The sequence below is a fragment of the Cucumis sativus genome, chromosome 5 (assembly GCF_000004075.3).
Source record: "Cucumis sativus cultivar 9930 chromosome 5, Cucumber_9930_V3, whole genome shotgun sequence".
Classification (NCBI taxonomy): domain Eukaryota; kingdom Viridiplantae; phylum Streptophyta; class Magnoliopsida; order Cucurbitales; family Cucurbitaceae; genus Cucumis; species Cucumis sativus.
Genome location: NC_026659.2, coordinates 14,397,098 through 14,414,110, shown reverse-complemented (window position 1 = coordinate 14,414,110; position 17,013 = coordinate 14,397,098). Strand labels below are relative to the sequence as shown.

The 17,013-nt window shown below is 34.4% G+C and overlaps 1 pseudogene; it reads left to right on the top strand.

Moving 5' to 3' along the window:
* The first annotated feature begins 10,389 nt into the window (after positions 1–10,389).
* Positions 10,390–14,245, top strand: LOC101218349 (annotated as a pseudogene).
* The last annotated feature ends 2,768 nt before the right edge of the window (positions 14,246–17,013 follow it).

Sequence of the window (17,013 nt, the reverse complement as noted above, 5' to 3'; positions counted from 1 at the left end):
AAGAAAGTTCAATATTCTTTTTTTAGTGGAATCAGACTCGTCCTCTTACATACTCGTCCTTCCAATCGTCTGAACCAAGAATATCCTTGTCTTATGGAGCTTTGTCTCTGCGTAAACATTATTTTTCATAGTCGAATAAAATATCAAAAGAGAAAGAGAGAATCATTTATGAAGAAGAAATCATTCTCAAGCTCTTCTTTTTCTCTCTCTTCTCAATGAATCAAGTCTTCGAACCTGCGAAAATGCTCAAGATTATTTAAGATAGAATAATGAAATAGTAGTTTCTCAAGCTCTTATTAAAGACAAAAGTCATTTATTACCACATTCCGAAAGAGATTATGAAAGAGAAAAGATAAATGAATGAAATATTCCTAATGCATAAATCTCAGGTGAAGGACTAATCAAATGAGTTCAAAGAGAATAAGAGGTCAATTGCAGAAAAGAATGAGCTTATGAGCTGGAGATGGAAGGGCGAAGAAGATAGGATGCCAAGCCAAGAGTCATCAAGAAGCCGTCGGATCCCAAAAAGAAAGGTCTAGATGAAAAGGAAGAAAAGGAAAAGGCCGAGTATTCTGTCCCAGTTAAGCCTAAGACCTAGGTGAATGAATCTTGAAGGGTGTCTGATTTGCCTATTAGGTAGTAGTAGTCTTTGTTTCATTGTATTCTCCATATCGAAAGGAAGTCCAGCCTAGGGTTAGGTGCTTTTTCCTTATTCCGCCCATGGAGCGGAGCATATGAGTCCTTTCATGAATCAGAGTTGCTACAGAAGATCGATTGACTCGATCCTCTGATCCTATTCTACATCACAGAGAAATAAAGCAGAAATCTTCTTTCTCACACAACTCACGTCAGCTAAGGATATTCTTTCTTCCCGTGTAGTGGGCTGACTTTGTACCTAAATCAGTCGAGATATTTTTACCTATCTTTAAAAGGCGAAGAAATTGCAATCCTCTTTATTTAACTAACCTCCTCAAAAGAACTGGTTTTCGTAAGATGTCGGTGTTTATGCACCTTTGTTCTTTCACCGTCTTGATTTTAGCCTCTGAACCTCTTCATAGGCTTAAATAATGATCGAAGGACTTCTAAATTTATATGAGGATCTAGACAGCTGAAAGTAGGGAAATCCAAGTATATATATTTACAGACTAAGAGGTTCAAAGGCTAAAATCAAGGGAAATTGGGTCTTATGGGGGAATAAAATTGCATTTTTCCTTATGGAAAGGAGGAAGAACACAATAACTGTCTTTTCCCTTGATTCCACTCAAGCAGTCAATCACCACAGATCATATTAGAGGGATCGAGAGCCACGGGAAATTTCAGCCTACCTTTCCCTAGCTCAACTATTCATTTCAAAAAGGTCTCTTTGTTAGGACTTGGGTGCGCCACCAAGAGAAAAGCCTAAAATCAAAGCTCTAGATGAGTTAAACTTTCTTATACGTTGAAAAAGGTTAATGCACTCAATCAATAATCTCTTATTCTATTTGATTTTCTAAACGAAGAAAGCATGAAAGAAATTCAGAATCAAGTAGAAGTAAAGAAGCAGTGCGGTAGCGAGACCAGTTGCAGGCTAGGTTTTAAGGGTCACAGTCTTAGTTGTCCTGGAAGTCGTTCAAGTGTCGGATGCTCAATCGGTAAGCTCGTTCATGTCTGATTTGTCGTCGAACTTTCTTCTTTCTCTATTTACTGGGACTTTCTTCTCTGAGTTGATTTTGTCCACTAAGTTTGGACCCCTTCTAATTGGACTTTCGTTCTCTCTTCTACTGATCTATATGGATAAATCAGTCTCATCCCCCCATAATCAAGTAGCGTCCACTAAAAAAGAGCAAAACGGTATGAAATCTTTTTGTCATCAATAAGGTTTCATTTCTGGGTTTAGGGGCGAGGAATACTTAAGAGGGTAAAAGATCCCACTTTCTAGTATTCCTTACATGCTTTTCGTCTTCAATTAAGGCCTTTGTTATCATCCATGGTTAGATCGGTGAATGCGAGAAGAGGTGGCCTATTTCCTTATTTCTTTCCTTTTCATCTAAAAAAAAACCTTTTTGGACCCTTGAATTGAGTGAAAGGCCTAGGACCTTGTCATTACAATTCCATGATCTTGCGCATTCCCGTGGAGCTCCTTTTTAGTGGACGCTACTTGATTATGGGGGGGATGAGACTCTACCCTAATCAATAGAACTAAAGAGAAAGAACAAGGGTCAAAGAATGATCGAGGGCTACTTCCTATGCGACTTCTACTTCTCCTAGTTGCGCAAGATCACCCTAATCAATAGAACTAAAGAGAAAGAACAAGGGTCAAAGAATGATCGAGGGCTACTTCCTATGCGACTTCTACTTCTCCTAGTTGCGCAAGATCTCTTGATGGTTGTCTAGGATGACCTACTTCTTCTTTTCATGCTCCAACAACTTTTTCTTATGGGTTTGACTCTCATGAATGTACCAAATGGACTATAATCCCCGGTTTCCATCCAATGTGAGAGGTCAAATCTCCAAAATGAATTATGAAAGTTTGCAACCCATTTGTTAGGACCCATATAGAGTTAAAGAAAAATCAAGCTCCAGATGAGTTGAAATTGAGTCGAGCTAAATAAAGTGAGAGAAGAGAAAGGCAGACTGGATACGCTCTCCCTGTGAATGGAAGAAGTTTTCATGGAATTCATGACCCGACCTATCGATACATTCTTATATGAGTCCGACTATCCTAACTCCGATTCTTAGGCTTTTTTTCACTCACATATTAAGCTGCATAGAACGACTGAACTTAAAGGAGAGGCGAAGGAGGAGTTGACAAAGAATATTGAGAAGTAAAGGACTGAATTGCAATTCTAGGAAAAAGAGAAAGATAAAAGGCAGCGCCCTTACTGATCCCACCATGGATGAAACCCTCTTCAGTTCGAAAAAGACTTAAAAAAGAAATAAGTCAAGAAGGAAAGACCTCATACAATATTCTTTGCACCTCATACCTCATGCCTCAATGAATAAGGGGAGAAGGATCAATTGCGACGGACGATACACACTTGATTTTAGTTCGAATGAACTTTGATCATTCTTTAAGCCTCTAATACTTGCTTTAGAGATACTGAAACTTATGCTACAATATGGGTTGCCTCCACCTGATCGAGTTACCACCTCCTCGTCCACTTTCTGATGTGAGATTCAGAATAGAGAATGATCATAAACGAGATTATGAATCTCATGAATTCACTAAGCTTTCCTACTTTCTCTACCACTTCTTCAACAAGAACAACCGCCTCAATGAACAAGGGTGAGGCGGCCTCTTGTCTTTCCTTTCGCCCATGCCTACCTAGCTCTCCCAAGTATTCGGTATTCAATGTTCTTATCCAATGAAAAGTCATGAATCGACATGGTGGGAAGCTGCTCCATGGGGGAGGAGCGGAAGATATGAGACGGGTGAACTACCCACTCAAAGGATCAGTTATTTGCTCGGGTACGCATAGATCATCATAAGATGTTTCCGTCTTAATAAAGGGGCTTTCTTTCCTTATTCAATAACTCAATTCAGAACTCAAATTGGAAGCAATCGACGACTAGAGCTTGAAAGGAGGATGCAGCTCCCTAGCAATCACAAGTAAGAGGGACTGATCGAGCCACTACCTCTGAATTCAAAGCATGTCATGTCCCCACCCCAAACTGACACAGATGAACAAGTAAAGTAGACAATGACTTTGCCTTTAAAGAAGAAAGAATGGAAAGTCTGAAAGAAGAGCACTTCTATCGTAAACACTAGGGTGCATCCTCAATGAAGCATTCCTTTCTCTAGAGCAAGAAAGGAAATGAGAGATCTCGAAGTGCGGCTTGTCTCCGACCAGTGATTAAGTGATTTATAGACGATGCCTTTCCCGTGTAGTGGGCCTTATGAGAGATCCAATTCTGGTCTTGGGGAGGCTTGGGAGTTTCTTTCTTCTGCCTCTAACTTCTACCTTGTCTGGTCATCCTACTCCTGCATTCATTCGTATATAGAAAATATGTCGCTTTTAAGCTAAGCAAGGACACCAAAAGGAATTCTCTTTCTCAAAGGACTAGGATTGGGAATAGACTAAAGAGTGAATTTCTTTATGAACTATAAGAATTGTAGTCCTTATTCATTGATCTGTCTCAGGCCTCAAAGGAAGAAAGGAAAGTTCGTTGGAGCTCATTTCATAGCGGATGTGGAAACTGTTCAAGTGCTTTCTAAATCCACAGAAAAGCATAAGGACGGTAGCCTACACTACCATGTAGTAGTAAATCACAATAGTGCTAAAGAAAGCCCTATCTTTATGCCTGAGAAGAAAGGCCTTGAAAGAGTGGGACGGACCCCAATGTAATCTTTCCTTTGAGGAGGTACGAAATTCTTCCGTCCATTAGGTTACGATCACTGAAAGTGAGTAGTCAAAAGTACTATTTCAAGAAGAAGCTTTCCCTTGGATCCAAATTGAGTAGGGAATATCTCTAACGATAGGGTCTGTCTTTCCTTATGTAATCATTGTCTTAATTACAGTTGTTCTCATCTCAGATCGATCACAAAGCATAAGAGAGGCGGACTTTGAGAATGAGAGGTTAAATGAGGAGACCCCTTAACTAGCCCCTTAAGCAAATCAATGAAGAATGCAATATTCCTTTCACGTTGCTGCTGATGGGCATTCTTTTGCTGTTGTGGTTGATTTTGCATAGGCTTTTTCTTGCTTTTGCAGAAGTGAGATCCCTGAGAAGTTGCTACTCCTCTTCTTTGACTTTCTTTAGTTGGAAAGGAGAGGTCCCATAAGACAGAGATATTCTTGAGAGAGGATCGATCACGAAAAAAGGATTATGATAATAAGGGAATTTCTCTCTCTCTTTACGACGGTGTGTGTTCATAACTATTTTAGATTCTTGACTGGTCTCTTTGTTTACAAGATTTCAAGAGAGGTTTGAATAGCTCGACCTATAGAAGTCGCTAAAATAGGGTAAGTGGTTGCAACTCTTTCTCTTTCAGTGGCCTTAGACATCAGCGACTCTTTTATTTTTGTACTCAACTGTATGTGCCCTATATATAGAGGTTGGCAGCTATAAAGGAGTTTCATGTCAGTTAGAAGAACTAGAGTGAGAAATCCATCAGTTTCAGTTTTCTTAGTCTTAGAATCCCAAGTAGCTGTAGTATCTCTTTTAGAATAGGTCAAAAATTCATCAGATTAGGGTGCACTCATGGAGGATTGCTTAGATTGATTGGACATCTTGAAAGGCTTTGTTGAAATATAAGCCGATAATATAGATCAAAATAGAAGTTATGCTTTCTTCATATTAGGTTTAGAACGAAAGGAAAGCCTATCTTTAAAAGTGGGGACCTACTATTATTTTTATTTGGAGATTAAGGATGCCTTGGTGAATGAAGGAAATAAAGATGCAGAGTAGGAGGTTCAAAGAATATTTCATGAAAGGAGAGGAGAAGATGGAGCGTTCTAACGGGTAGTCCTTCAATTCCACTCAAGCACTCAGAGACCTTTGGCGATGTATTGTTTACAACTCTTTCACTTCTAATGTGTAAAACAAGAAAAAAAAAGAAGTTTTTTCTGTCCTTCACATGCACTGACTGTCTCTAACTTGTGTGGCATGCCTATGAATGCTTCTTTCACCATCCATTTTCTATTTCTTGTCCTGTCAACACATCACATTTAACAATGGTATTAATATTTTTTTTAGGTTGTTGCATCATTAACTTTGATACTCCATTCCTTTATATATACCACCCCCCCTTCCTCACTTGATGTTATTCTGCTTTGTTGGTCACTCTTTCATCCATTGTTGTTCATCTTTCAATATCACATTCCATATTGGTACGTATTTTTGTTTTCTGTATTCAGTTTCTCCATCGAATGTTCTTCATTGTAATGCATTTAATGTGTGTTATGCATTTTTGCATCAATGATTTTCTATCGTATGTTGCACTACATTTTATCCATGCCCTTTATGTCACCGCATTTCTTATAGATTCAATCCCCTTCATATCGCCACATTTAATAAGATCTCTTTGCATTGGTATGTCCATGATGAGTTTATTTTTGTCATTTGAAGTTGGATTTCATATAACTAAACAAACCACCGTTCTCTGAGGCAAAGTACAACAATGTTTTACATTTTGTATAATTTTTCCCATTTACCTGTTAACCTTTTCATTTGCCAACTGTTGTTACGCGTCGTTAGGTACGAACTATAAGGTACGCTCTCACATCATTACCTACATTTTTATATACAAACATATATTATAATACATGGTGTCCTTATGTCTGTTTCATCACTGTCTTATGTAGTGCGGTTGAGTACATAGAGTAAAGTTTCGAGGTACTAGGCAAACATCGACATTCTCTTAACGTAGGTCATTTTCTGTTGAATGTATATGACTTCCCTTTAATACGTAACATATATGAACACTATATACATTTTTTTTGTAATATGGGACATTCATTTGACATTGCATAAACTAAACATTTGGGAAAATTACTATTTTATTGCGATTATGATGCATTTCATTTTTCACTTTCTATCCTTGTTTTGTTTCTAAGTTGTTTGTTTATGTTGTTCAGTTAACTGTTGTCACTCGTACACCATTAATTAAAAAAAAAAAACTTAATGAATATATTTGTGACACTTGTTCATTAGACTCTATAGTGTTGGAATTTATATCCTAAAACTCGTAGTTTATATTCAAAATTCTGTTCAATAAAATTGTCTTATTGACACTATAGTCTGAAAGTCAATAAAATAATGTTCTGAGGCTATTATGTAGACTTGAACTTTATGTACAGACATAAAAGTGGATCAAGTTTGAGTCATAACGTAAATGGTTTATAGTATATGGATAAGGTTGGGCGCCTTATTCGAGAGATACTATTGATGCGACCTACTTTGTAGTTAGTACAAATGATGTGATCCTAAATCATTCATATAGAGATATGTAAGTGGGGGCATCCTATGTAAAGAGTTGACATAAGATTGGAACCATGAGATAGTCAGTTTTAAGTTACAACACCGTTAACTTTGTAAAACTGACTATTTCGTTTATAGATATCCAATGTAACTTAATCTTAATCATGAGCTAACTATGAACTTCTGTTCACACGAAATTATCGATAGATCTGCATAGGAGAGGGCAGCTCAATGACGTTGGCCCAATAAGCCTCCCATTTCAGGGGTAAGATCGAGTGGATAGCTAGGGACATAGGGTGCAAGACGGAATTCACTCCTACCACTCTAGGGTTAGTAGATAGGTTGTTCCCTTAATGACTGAATCCAAGTCTTGAACAAGGGGTCCCACCCTCTCATTGGCTCGAGAGGGATTCAGTTTATAGGTTGGGCCTAAAACCAATTATTTAATAGTAGATCAGTGGGACTTAAGGAGAAAAGATATAATGTCGGGATAAAACAGTAATTTGACCCAGTCGAGATCATGAACAACCTGTGAAAGAATAACTTACTTATCATGTCATATCACATGGACACAAATATATCTATATGAGGGGAGTGCAACTACGGAACTTTAGTGGAATGACTCATTAGTTAACGAAGGTTGATTAACTCGATCTAAAGAGTTTAGTCAGTTAATCTCAGATCGTTGGAGCCCTTGATCTATAGGTCCATTAGGTTCCCTCACTAGCTCATAAGGAATCAACTTAGAACATTATGATGGAATAATTCGAATTGTTCGAATTAGCATATAGTCATCGATTATAATTTAAGATAAAGCTTCATTTTTAAATGTAATTTAAATATGAATATGAATTCATATTTGGAAGCTCGGAATTGATGAAAATGGTAAAGAAGTAAGAAGTCAAAATGTTGACTTTTGACTTTGAAAAATCAAACTTTGAATAACTTTATATTCAAATGTGATTTAAATTCTGGAGAAATTTATACGAATTCATGCTTGGAAGGTTGAAATTAGTCAAGATGGAAAAAATGGTTAAAAGTCAAAATGTTGATTTTGGGCTTGAAAAACTCAAACTTTGAATTTGATTTAAATGTTGAATCACCATATTGCCCTTAGACTAATTTAAATAATAACACTTGTTGAGATTTGGTAAGCTTATCACTTGCATGTGATATGCAAGTGGCTTATTGCATGCAAGACACCTACCCACTAAGAATGCCAAGTGGTGAGATAGGTAAGCTCTTGCATGTAGTTTGCGTTAACCCGTTATGTTTTTTGTTTCCATTGCATATTTTTTGTTATTTTTTGCTAGACTGATTAACTATGTAACTGATTTTTTCGTTAATTGCAATTCAAAAATATAGTCGTTGGCTTTAACCGCTAGTATGTTGCTTATCGTTCTCATGGAGAAAAAAAATTAATAAATGAAAAAAGAAATCTTCAAAATGGAAAAAATAAAATAAAAACAACGTAATCCAATTTTTTATTCTATAGGATTGATGATACAAACTTACAAAAAAAAAAAATTCCTTCGATTTACGGTACAACTTGAGAAACATAGTTTACACAAATGGAAAAAAATAATACAATTTGTTTGTATTGTGTATTATCTAGGCCCGCCCACCCGAGTACTTCAACTCGACATCCCGCTCATACTTCCCGATCGACGGAAGGACGTGGTCGAATGACGACGTAAACATCCCAAGAACGTACGGCCATGATGACCACATTGTCCTTGAAACGCCCACGCCGCCGCATAGGGATACACCTGCGGTCTGCCCATGTGGACTGGTCGCCCCCCTATATAGTACATTTTGGACTTTTTTTGGTCTGGCAGGCTTGCATATGAAATTTCCGAAATGTCACACCCTCGAAAAATCTATGATGCTATTGATATTATGTCTGGGACATGATTGTATGGTCCAAATTTGTTTTTTACAAAATCAACTTTATAATTAATACATATTTGTTGTGTGTTGAGGTTACAGTTGAAATGAAATATAAACATTATTTTAATACAATTATTCGTCATTTCTTGAAAACCGTACGCAAAAAAAGAAATAAGTTTAGACAAACGCAAAAAAATTAATACATTTATTTTGTATTTGGTTTATGGAAATCATTCCATAAGCATATCGTACACATGGAAAATATGTAATTCAATTACTCTCTCATATGGGGTTGTCGTGCAAAAAAAAATATATATGCCACAGATAAAAAAAATAAAGAGCATATTTTTTAATATATTGGATTTACGAATCAAATTGAACTGCAAATTGAAGACATATGATAAATTAAATAATGCAATTTATTTATGAATTTAATTTACGGTACAAATTTCATAATTGTATTTTACACAACCGAAAAAAGTAATACACTTTATTTTGTGTAACATTTAATGTACAAAAAGAAAAATAATAATTACCGTACAACTGAAAAAAACTTCAATTTTGAAAGTGTATTAGGGATACGTTATAAGTAAAAAAAATATTTATACAAAATCAACAAAAAAAATTAATACGTGTTTTTTTGTGAACGCTTGGGTTACAGTTAACTAAAAAAATTAATTTGAATACAATTTTTGGTTGAGGCTTTAACGGTACCAACAAAGTTTGCAACATATATTAGCACATTTTTCATTTTGTATAGGGTTCACGAAAAAAACAAAGAATTTCATTCACAGGAAAAAAACAATTCTGCATTTTTTCTCATATTCGGGTTAATGTATAAATAAAAAAAAAATACAATTTTGGTTTTAATCCTTCTGACATAATCTTCTCCCAGATTATAAATAATCTCTCACAATCATTCCACTTAATCCTTTCCCAAACAAAGATTATAAATAATCCTCATAATCCTTCCACTTAATCCTTCCCTCAAACAAGGATTATAATAATCATTTTCTCCACTTAATCCCCCATTTTCCTTATTCTTTTCCCCCTTATTCATTTCTTTCCCCCAAACGGCCCCTTACAGTTGCATTTAGATGAAAAACTTTAATGTTTTGTATCATAAAATACTCTTGTTTCGAAAATATAACTTAATAAAATATAAAAAAATACTGTCACTACAAGTATTTGAACAGAAATGGTTAATTCATTCGTGACAAAAATAACTTTAGAAGAATAAAAAGGGTTCATACCATTAATGTGGTAATCAATTTGTTGGATGCTTTGTTAAGTTTGAAAAGAACCAATTTGATAGCCTATGTAATATGCTATATATTTCCACTTAATTTAGGTTTGTTCCGTGATTTTAAGATCTTGTTTGATTGTGTTATATGATTTAAGCAATTAAGAGATGAAATTTGGCGCTAAAATCATTTTGGAGCTAATTTAGTCAATTTGAAGTCATGCAACATCAACCGATGCAAGCTGAGGCATTCGAGAAAGGATATGAAGCTAATTATGCTTCCGCCTTACAATAATGCAGCGCCCCACGACGTTCAGTTTAATATCGTTAGGAAGAATGTAACTATTTGCAGAAAAATGGCCAAGTGCTTGAAACTCATGGGACAGGCATGCACACGCATAAAGTTTGGGCATCACGGCGCTGCTTTTGAGAAACTCATCCACTAATGGACAACATTATCTCATAGGCCCAACCTACAAATGCAACAATTACGTGAATAAAAATAATAACAAAAACTATATGTATTGAAAAAAAAACGATAATTAGCATAAAACTGGTAAACTAAAATCCGAACAGGAACCTATATAGGCTATATGACTCAGGAGATTTGTTATTCAAACTGCTAAGCGTTTTAACCCATATGAAGTTACCCTAGTCATAGCTGATGAAGCCCTTACAATTATCTGTGAGGCCCAACATGGTCCAATTCAATATATTGCCTCCTCTCTATCCCCATCACTGCTAACTCGATGAAATATAATAGGGATATCTTCACCGTAGGCTTGTAACCCTCAAATTGAAGGTTTTGGTAATCTTTATCCAATTTAGACCCATTCATGTTTGCCCTACCAGCCAAATATAAGCGTCTCAATCTAAGAGCTTTTATCCTGTTCAAACTCAACAACATGTCTTGACCTATACCTCAACCTCAACCTCGTAATAATGCCAAAATCTTCTTGTCTGAAAGAGACCTCTGAGTAATTTAAAATTGATAATGTCACATCGATCATCCTCAAACTCTCTTAACAAGATTTAATGACACAAAGATCCACTAAACATCAACCTAATCTCCAAGAAATGATTGAATGTAGTTTTCCTAAACATATACAATTGCCTAGGAGTTAACTTGTTTTTAATATTGGAGATAGTTTTCACCGAGTGAGAACAACATGTCAATTTTGGAAGGAAAATGTTTGAATTGCGAATTTTAGTGACAAGAGACATTTACCAAACAGAGAACACAGGTAACATAAGAAAATAAGTACTTTGTCTTAGAACTCAAGGTAATCTTGATCCAATCTCGGTCAAGAACAACATAAATTCACTATGTACTTGGGTTATTTACATGTGATGTCACGATATTAGTGTTTTATATGCATCCTATGATGTATCTTGGTTAATCTCGGGTGAAATCTACCCCGATAACCAACACATAATGCATATGAACACAAACCTAGAACAATCTCAAGACTCATTCAACAAATCTCAATCCAATTTCAACAATCTCAAGCGAGACTCCTAATCTAAATGAGCCTAGGTTGATGAGGTTTATGACATTCATCAGATAACCACCTGAAAAAATTTAAAAATGAGATATGCACACGTCCAACTACTTATATTCCAGCCACCTTATATTTCACAAAAAAAAAAAGAAGAAAAAACCTATAACAAAACTTTAAAAAAGCTATAAACTATCAAATCGTTCAAGGCAGAATACATGTAAAGACTTAAAAGCTTGAGGATACACAAAATAATTTTGCCCACACAAAAATCAATAAATCTCATAGATTTTGAGAGTAATGAAGTTCAAACTTAACCTAAATGAGTTCGTATTTTCACAACTATGAAATTGTTTGCTGGAAAATATTTTGGTAATTGTATAATAGCATTTATTTTAAATTTTAAATACAAAATAAGAAATCTCATAATTGAATTCGGCTAAAGCTGTGAAAAAAACAGACTCTGTGAGAAAAACAAACGAATATAAAAAAATGTATGTTATTTTTTAAATGGTAGACCCAAAACTGACCGTATTGGACCATTTTCCTAATATTAACGATTATTTTAAATGTTTTTAAATATGTTCATTTTAATTAATTTTAACATTATCCACCTGACAGTATCCATCAACAAACTCAGCACAAGAGCGTTCGAATTCTTCGGTGCCCGCTTAACAGTGTTTGCATCCTCATGAACTCCACCGTCTTCCTCCTCTCGTCGTCGTTGCCGCCCCCCACAATCAACCATCTTTGAGTCTCCTCCATCTCCTCCGCAACCTCTCCTCCCCACCTCCCAAGCCTGCCCTATCGGAAATCCACTCATTTGCATCTCCTCTCTTCCTCCCTAGAAGAAACCCTTGTCGAGTCTTCTCCGGCGATGGCAACGGTGATAGTGGTGGTCCCGATGACTACGACATGAACGACGAGGAAATGGAGGAATTCAACAACAACAAAGATTTTGACATCGAGTACGATCCTCTAGTCGCCACAATAGCTGCAGCAGCGGGTTCTGACGACGTTGGGGATGAGAATATCTCGATTGTGTAGAGCAAAATCTTCATGTTCACACAGGGATGGGATTCAGAGATGATTGTGGATTATAGGATAAATGAGGAGGAATTTCATAAGATTAGTTTTATGCACTGTGATTTCTTCATTAGGAAGTCGTCGGATCCCAACAGCGATGTTTATGATTTTAGAGAGGTTAGTGGCAAAATTTGCTTAGTTTCATTTCAAACTTTGCTTTATCAGATTCATTTGATAGTTAAAAAAAGTTTTCGTTGATGTGTTTTTTGGTTGTAGATGTATGTTACTCCTCCGGATACTGATGTTTATGCCGTCCCCAAAGTTCTTGCTCCCTCCAATGCCTCAAAAGGTATTATTGTTCTTTCTTTGCATTTATATACATGATAAAATGGTGTAAATTATTATGTTTTAGTCTTGAACTCTAGATTAAAAACCCGTTTCAACCATTTTCATTAGTTTTTAACTAACAATTGAACAGAAACTTAGCCTGTTAGTTTAGCCATTTTCATTAACTTTACATTAACAATAACTAGTGCAATTGGCCGGCATTTATCAAGCCTCTCTAAGTTTTTATTTACTTTTTAAAGTCTTACTACTTGAGCCTTACCACATTTGCCTTTAATCCTCTGCGGTTAATTGTTTACATTATGCTATGTTTTTGTTGTATCCTTTTGTATCTGGAAGCACTTGTCTCTGTTCATCTCCTTTATGAAAAGTTTCAATCATTTTCTATAAACAGATTTCAATTTAGCATGTTCATTTAGCTAGTCGGCAACTGTTTACAGACGGTCATTTAAGTTTTTGTGGAAGAACTGTTGGTAAGTTAACAGTTAATTTGATGAAGAAATCTGAGACTAAAACTGACTTATTGAAGGTTAAGGGACTTAAACACAATAATTAAAAGATAATAGAACAATATGGAACAAACATCATAGTTCAAGGACCAAAATAAGATTTTAAGGAATTTTGTTTATATCATAGTTCAAGGACCAAAATAAGATTTTAAGGAATTTCAGCAGTGTATGATCTTACTTTTCTTCACAACTGCAGTATATTAGATGTGCTTAGAGTGATTATGGATGCTACAATGTCACAGAACCATCTATTGATGCACTTAGAGATCCATTATACAAGTCCGAAAATGAGGTTCTTAAGGTAAGGTTGGACTTAAGAATTTGATGATTGTTCACTCTATTTTTCTATTTCTAGTGAAAGTGATGATAATTTAATGGACTATTCGATTTCTTTGTAAATCCGAGTAAAGGTTTCGCTGCGATACGTTAGAATAGAAGTAACTAGCATATACATACAAAGTGACGTTCATTGACTCAACGACGTTTGAAATTTAAGAATATTATGCATGTGATGGTCCTCTCTTAAGGATGGGAATGTGAACAAAAGATATAAGAATGTGCAAACAATTCATTTATCTTTTGCAGGTTTTCTTGACGAAGAACTTTAGAAATTAAAGGCTGTGGGACCCTGAATTTGTCTTAGATTTTGAGAAAATATATGTAATTGATTCAAAAACCAACTCAATCACCAGGCAAAAGTCCTGGTAAGACTTTTTTTTCTTGGCTTTTGCACTGTTTCAGTAATAAGTGAAGTTCTAAACTTCAAGTCGAATTGAAGATTTCAAGCTGCTTCTTCTCTGTTAAAAGGGTTTAAACTACTTCCTTTTGCTCTAACACAGGTCACAGTTCCAGGAGGAAGAGATAGGAACAGAAGAAGCGACTTGCTTGTAGTTTGAGACAATGGAAACTCTTTCAAGATCATCCATTAAGTATTCGTTTCTTATCTACCAGATTTCATTAGGTCTGTTTATTGCTTAATCCCCTATACTCTCAATGCAATCTAGAGTGAACGAGATGACCCAACCACGGTAATCGAGAAAGAATAGTGGACCAAAACTAGACAAGATATGGAGAGACATCTTAGGAAGTTAAGGGACTTCAACATTTTAAATTGGTTTTAAACAACACCATTCAACCTGCAAAAGTCGTCTCAGCATCCTCATCTATTTAGAAGTGAGGACAAGAAATGTGATTTCAAAGTTTTGAGCATGATTTGGACGACTGACTTACCTGTCATGATGTTTCTCTCGTTTGAGTTCTCGACGTATCTCCTGGCGCTGCTCTTGTGACCGGTATTGAGTTCCAGTCTGGCTAGTTTGCACTTGCAATGATTGTTCTTGATTCAAATTCTACTTGCTTTCAATTCTCAACACTAGATAACAATCAATTAATCTAGGAGAACCCTTAGGGCTATAAGAACTCTACTAACCCTTAATTAGGTCTAACTTACTAGCACAATAGTCAAAGTATGCCAGAGTAACCCTATGGTGAGGATATAAGCTATTTGTTGACTAGGAGTGTATGAGATATAGATGGTGTCATTTTCAAGTTTCTCCTTCATAAAACGTATGTCTATCTTTACATGTTTCGTTCTGTCATGTTGAACTGGGTTATTGGTTATGCTTATAGAAATAAATCAAATTTGATATTATGAGATTTTGTCTAAAATGAATTAATTTTCTTTTTTCCCTAAAATGATAGATATGCTCATTAACCTTTTTATTTTCTCTTTTTTTTTTTTATAAAAGATAAAAAAAAACGATTATTATAAGATTTCATATTATTACAAAATTTTTTACTTTTTTAAAAAAATAAAAATCTTAGTCATTATTACTATTATTATTTTTTAAAAAAATGTATGATAAAAATATGTGGCTACACTTTCCTTCAAATTGCTGGGCTTCTAGTGTTAAAGCACCAAGACATTTGTTGTTCTAAGATTTATTGAGCTCTTTATTTATCTTATTACTCTAATTGAATAGAATAATTTTAGGTTAAATTTACATTCAAATCTAATTTTACTTTAATCACATGTATATATGTATATGTGTAAACAATATCTTATAATATTGGTTATCTTATTAACTAAGTTGTGAAGTTGTGAAGTTTGTATAACATTTCACTAGATTTTACTTTAAAAGAAAAAAAAACAAAGAACTTTCTTCCATTGTTTCAAATTTTATGACTAATTCCTAAATCTTAATTCAACCACTCTTTCAAGTGATGAATCTTAATTTTGGCTGAGATACATATACATTGTAGGTTGCACGTTTGGAAGAATTTAATAGGAAATTAAGCTATTTAAAAAGTAGGAAAAAGCCCAATTTCAATGGAAATTAGGTTATAAAGGAGCATGAGGAGATAATCTAAATTTGGCTAATTTTTTTAGTATCATTATTTTGTAAATTCTTTTGCCAAAGTTGTGAAAAATTGAATAAAAATTGTTATAATTGATTTTTTATAATCATCATTTTTGTGAAAGCAATATTCACTCATGTATTAGCAGTTGATTTATAGAGTTAATCTTGTCATAGTTTTTCAAAAACAACTAATATCTATTCCGACTCCTTGTAAGAGTATATTCTTTACTAAACTTAAATATTTAAATTTGTCTACAACACATATCAATAACTAAAATTTCATAAAACTCCAAAATCAAACATATCTACAGGTTAAAAAAACATATGTAATAATATTAAAGAATTTGGTATTAGTAGTCTGAGTTGTTCATGTTGTCGGTGTTAGAATATCTCTAGTAGTTTGTGTAAAGAATATCTCTAGCAGTTTGTGTAAAAAAATGTTTCTTAACTTTTAAAAGTTAAAAGATGCCCTCAAACTTTCTAAACAGTTAAAAAATACCCTTGTCATTAGTTTTGGATGAAAATCGTTAAAGTTTTATTTAAAAAATACTCACAAATTATTGAAAGGTTCCATAAATATCCTTTAATCTTAACAAAAATTCAAAAAGATTTTCATTAATCAAATTTTTACACCAAAATTTTTTAGTACTTCAAATGAAAAAAAAAATTTAAAGTAACACGATAGTTTTAAATTTTCATCGATATGTTGACATTTCTATCGAAACATTTCCATGAGTTCAACATCAATAGAAGGGATGAATCGATATTTTGAATACATCCTAAAAAATCCATAAATCACATAAAGCAAACATCAAATGAAACTAATATAAATATAATATAAATGATAAACATGTTTACTCACTTTCAAACAATAAAATATTTATGTAATGATTTTATTTTACTTTTTATTTTTTATAATTTTTTCAAAAACATCCATTGAAATTGAAAAATCAAAACTTTGATATATCTATCAACATTGATATTTTAGATTTGGAAAATTGTAATGGGTAACCTATTTGTCATAAAATATTAAGTATATGGCAGTTTTTTTAACAATTTGCATATATAGCAAATCTTTAATATTCTTTAAAATATTCCCAAATTACCCTCGGTTTAAAATGGGCGCGATTTTCTCCTTCTCCATCTTCTCCATCTTCACCGTTATTACTCCACAATTTTCTCCCTTCTCCATATTCTTCGGTATTTTCTCCTTCTCCATATTCTTCGATATTTTCTCATTC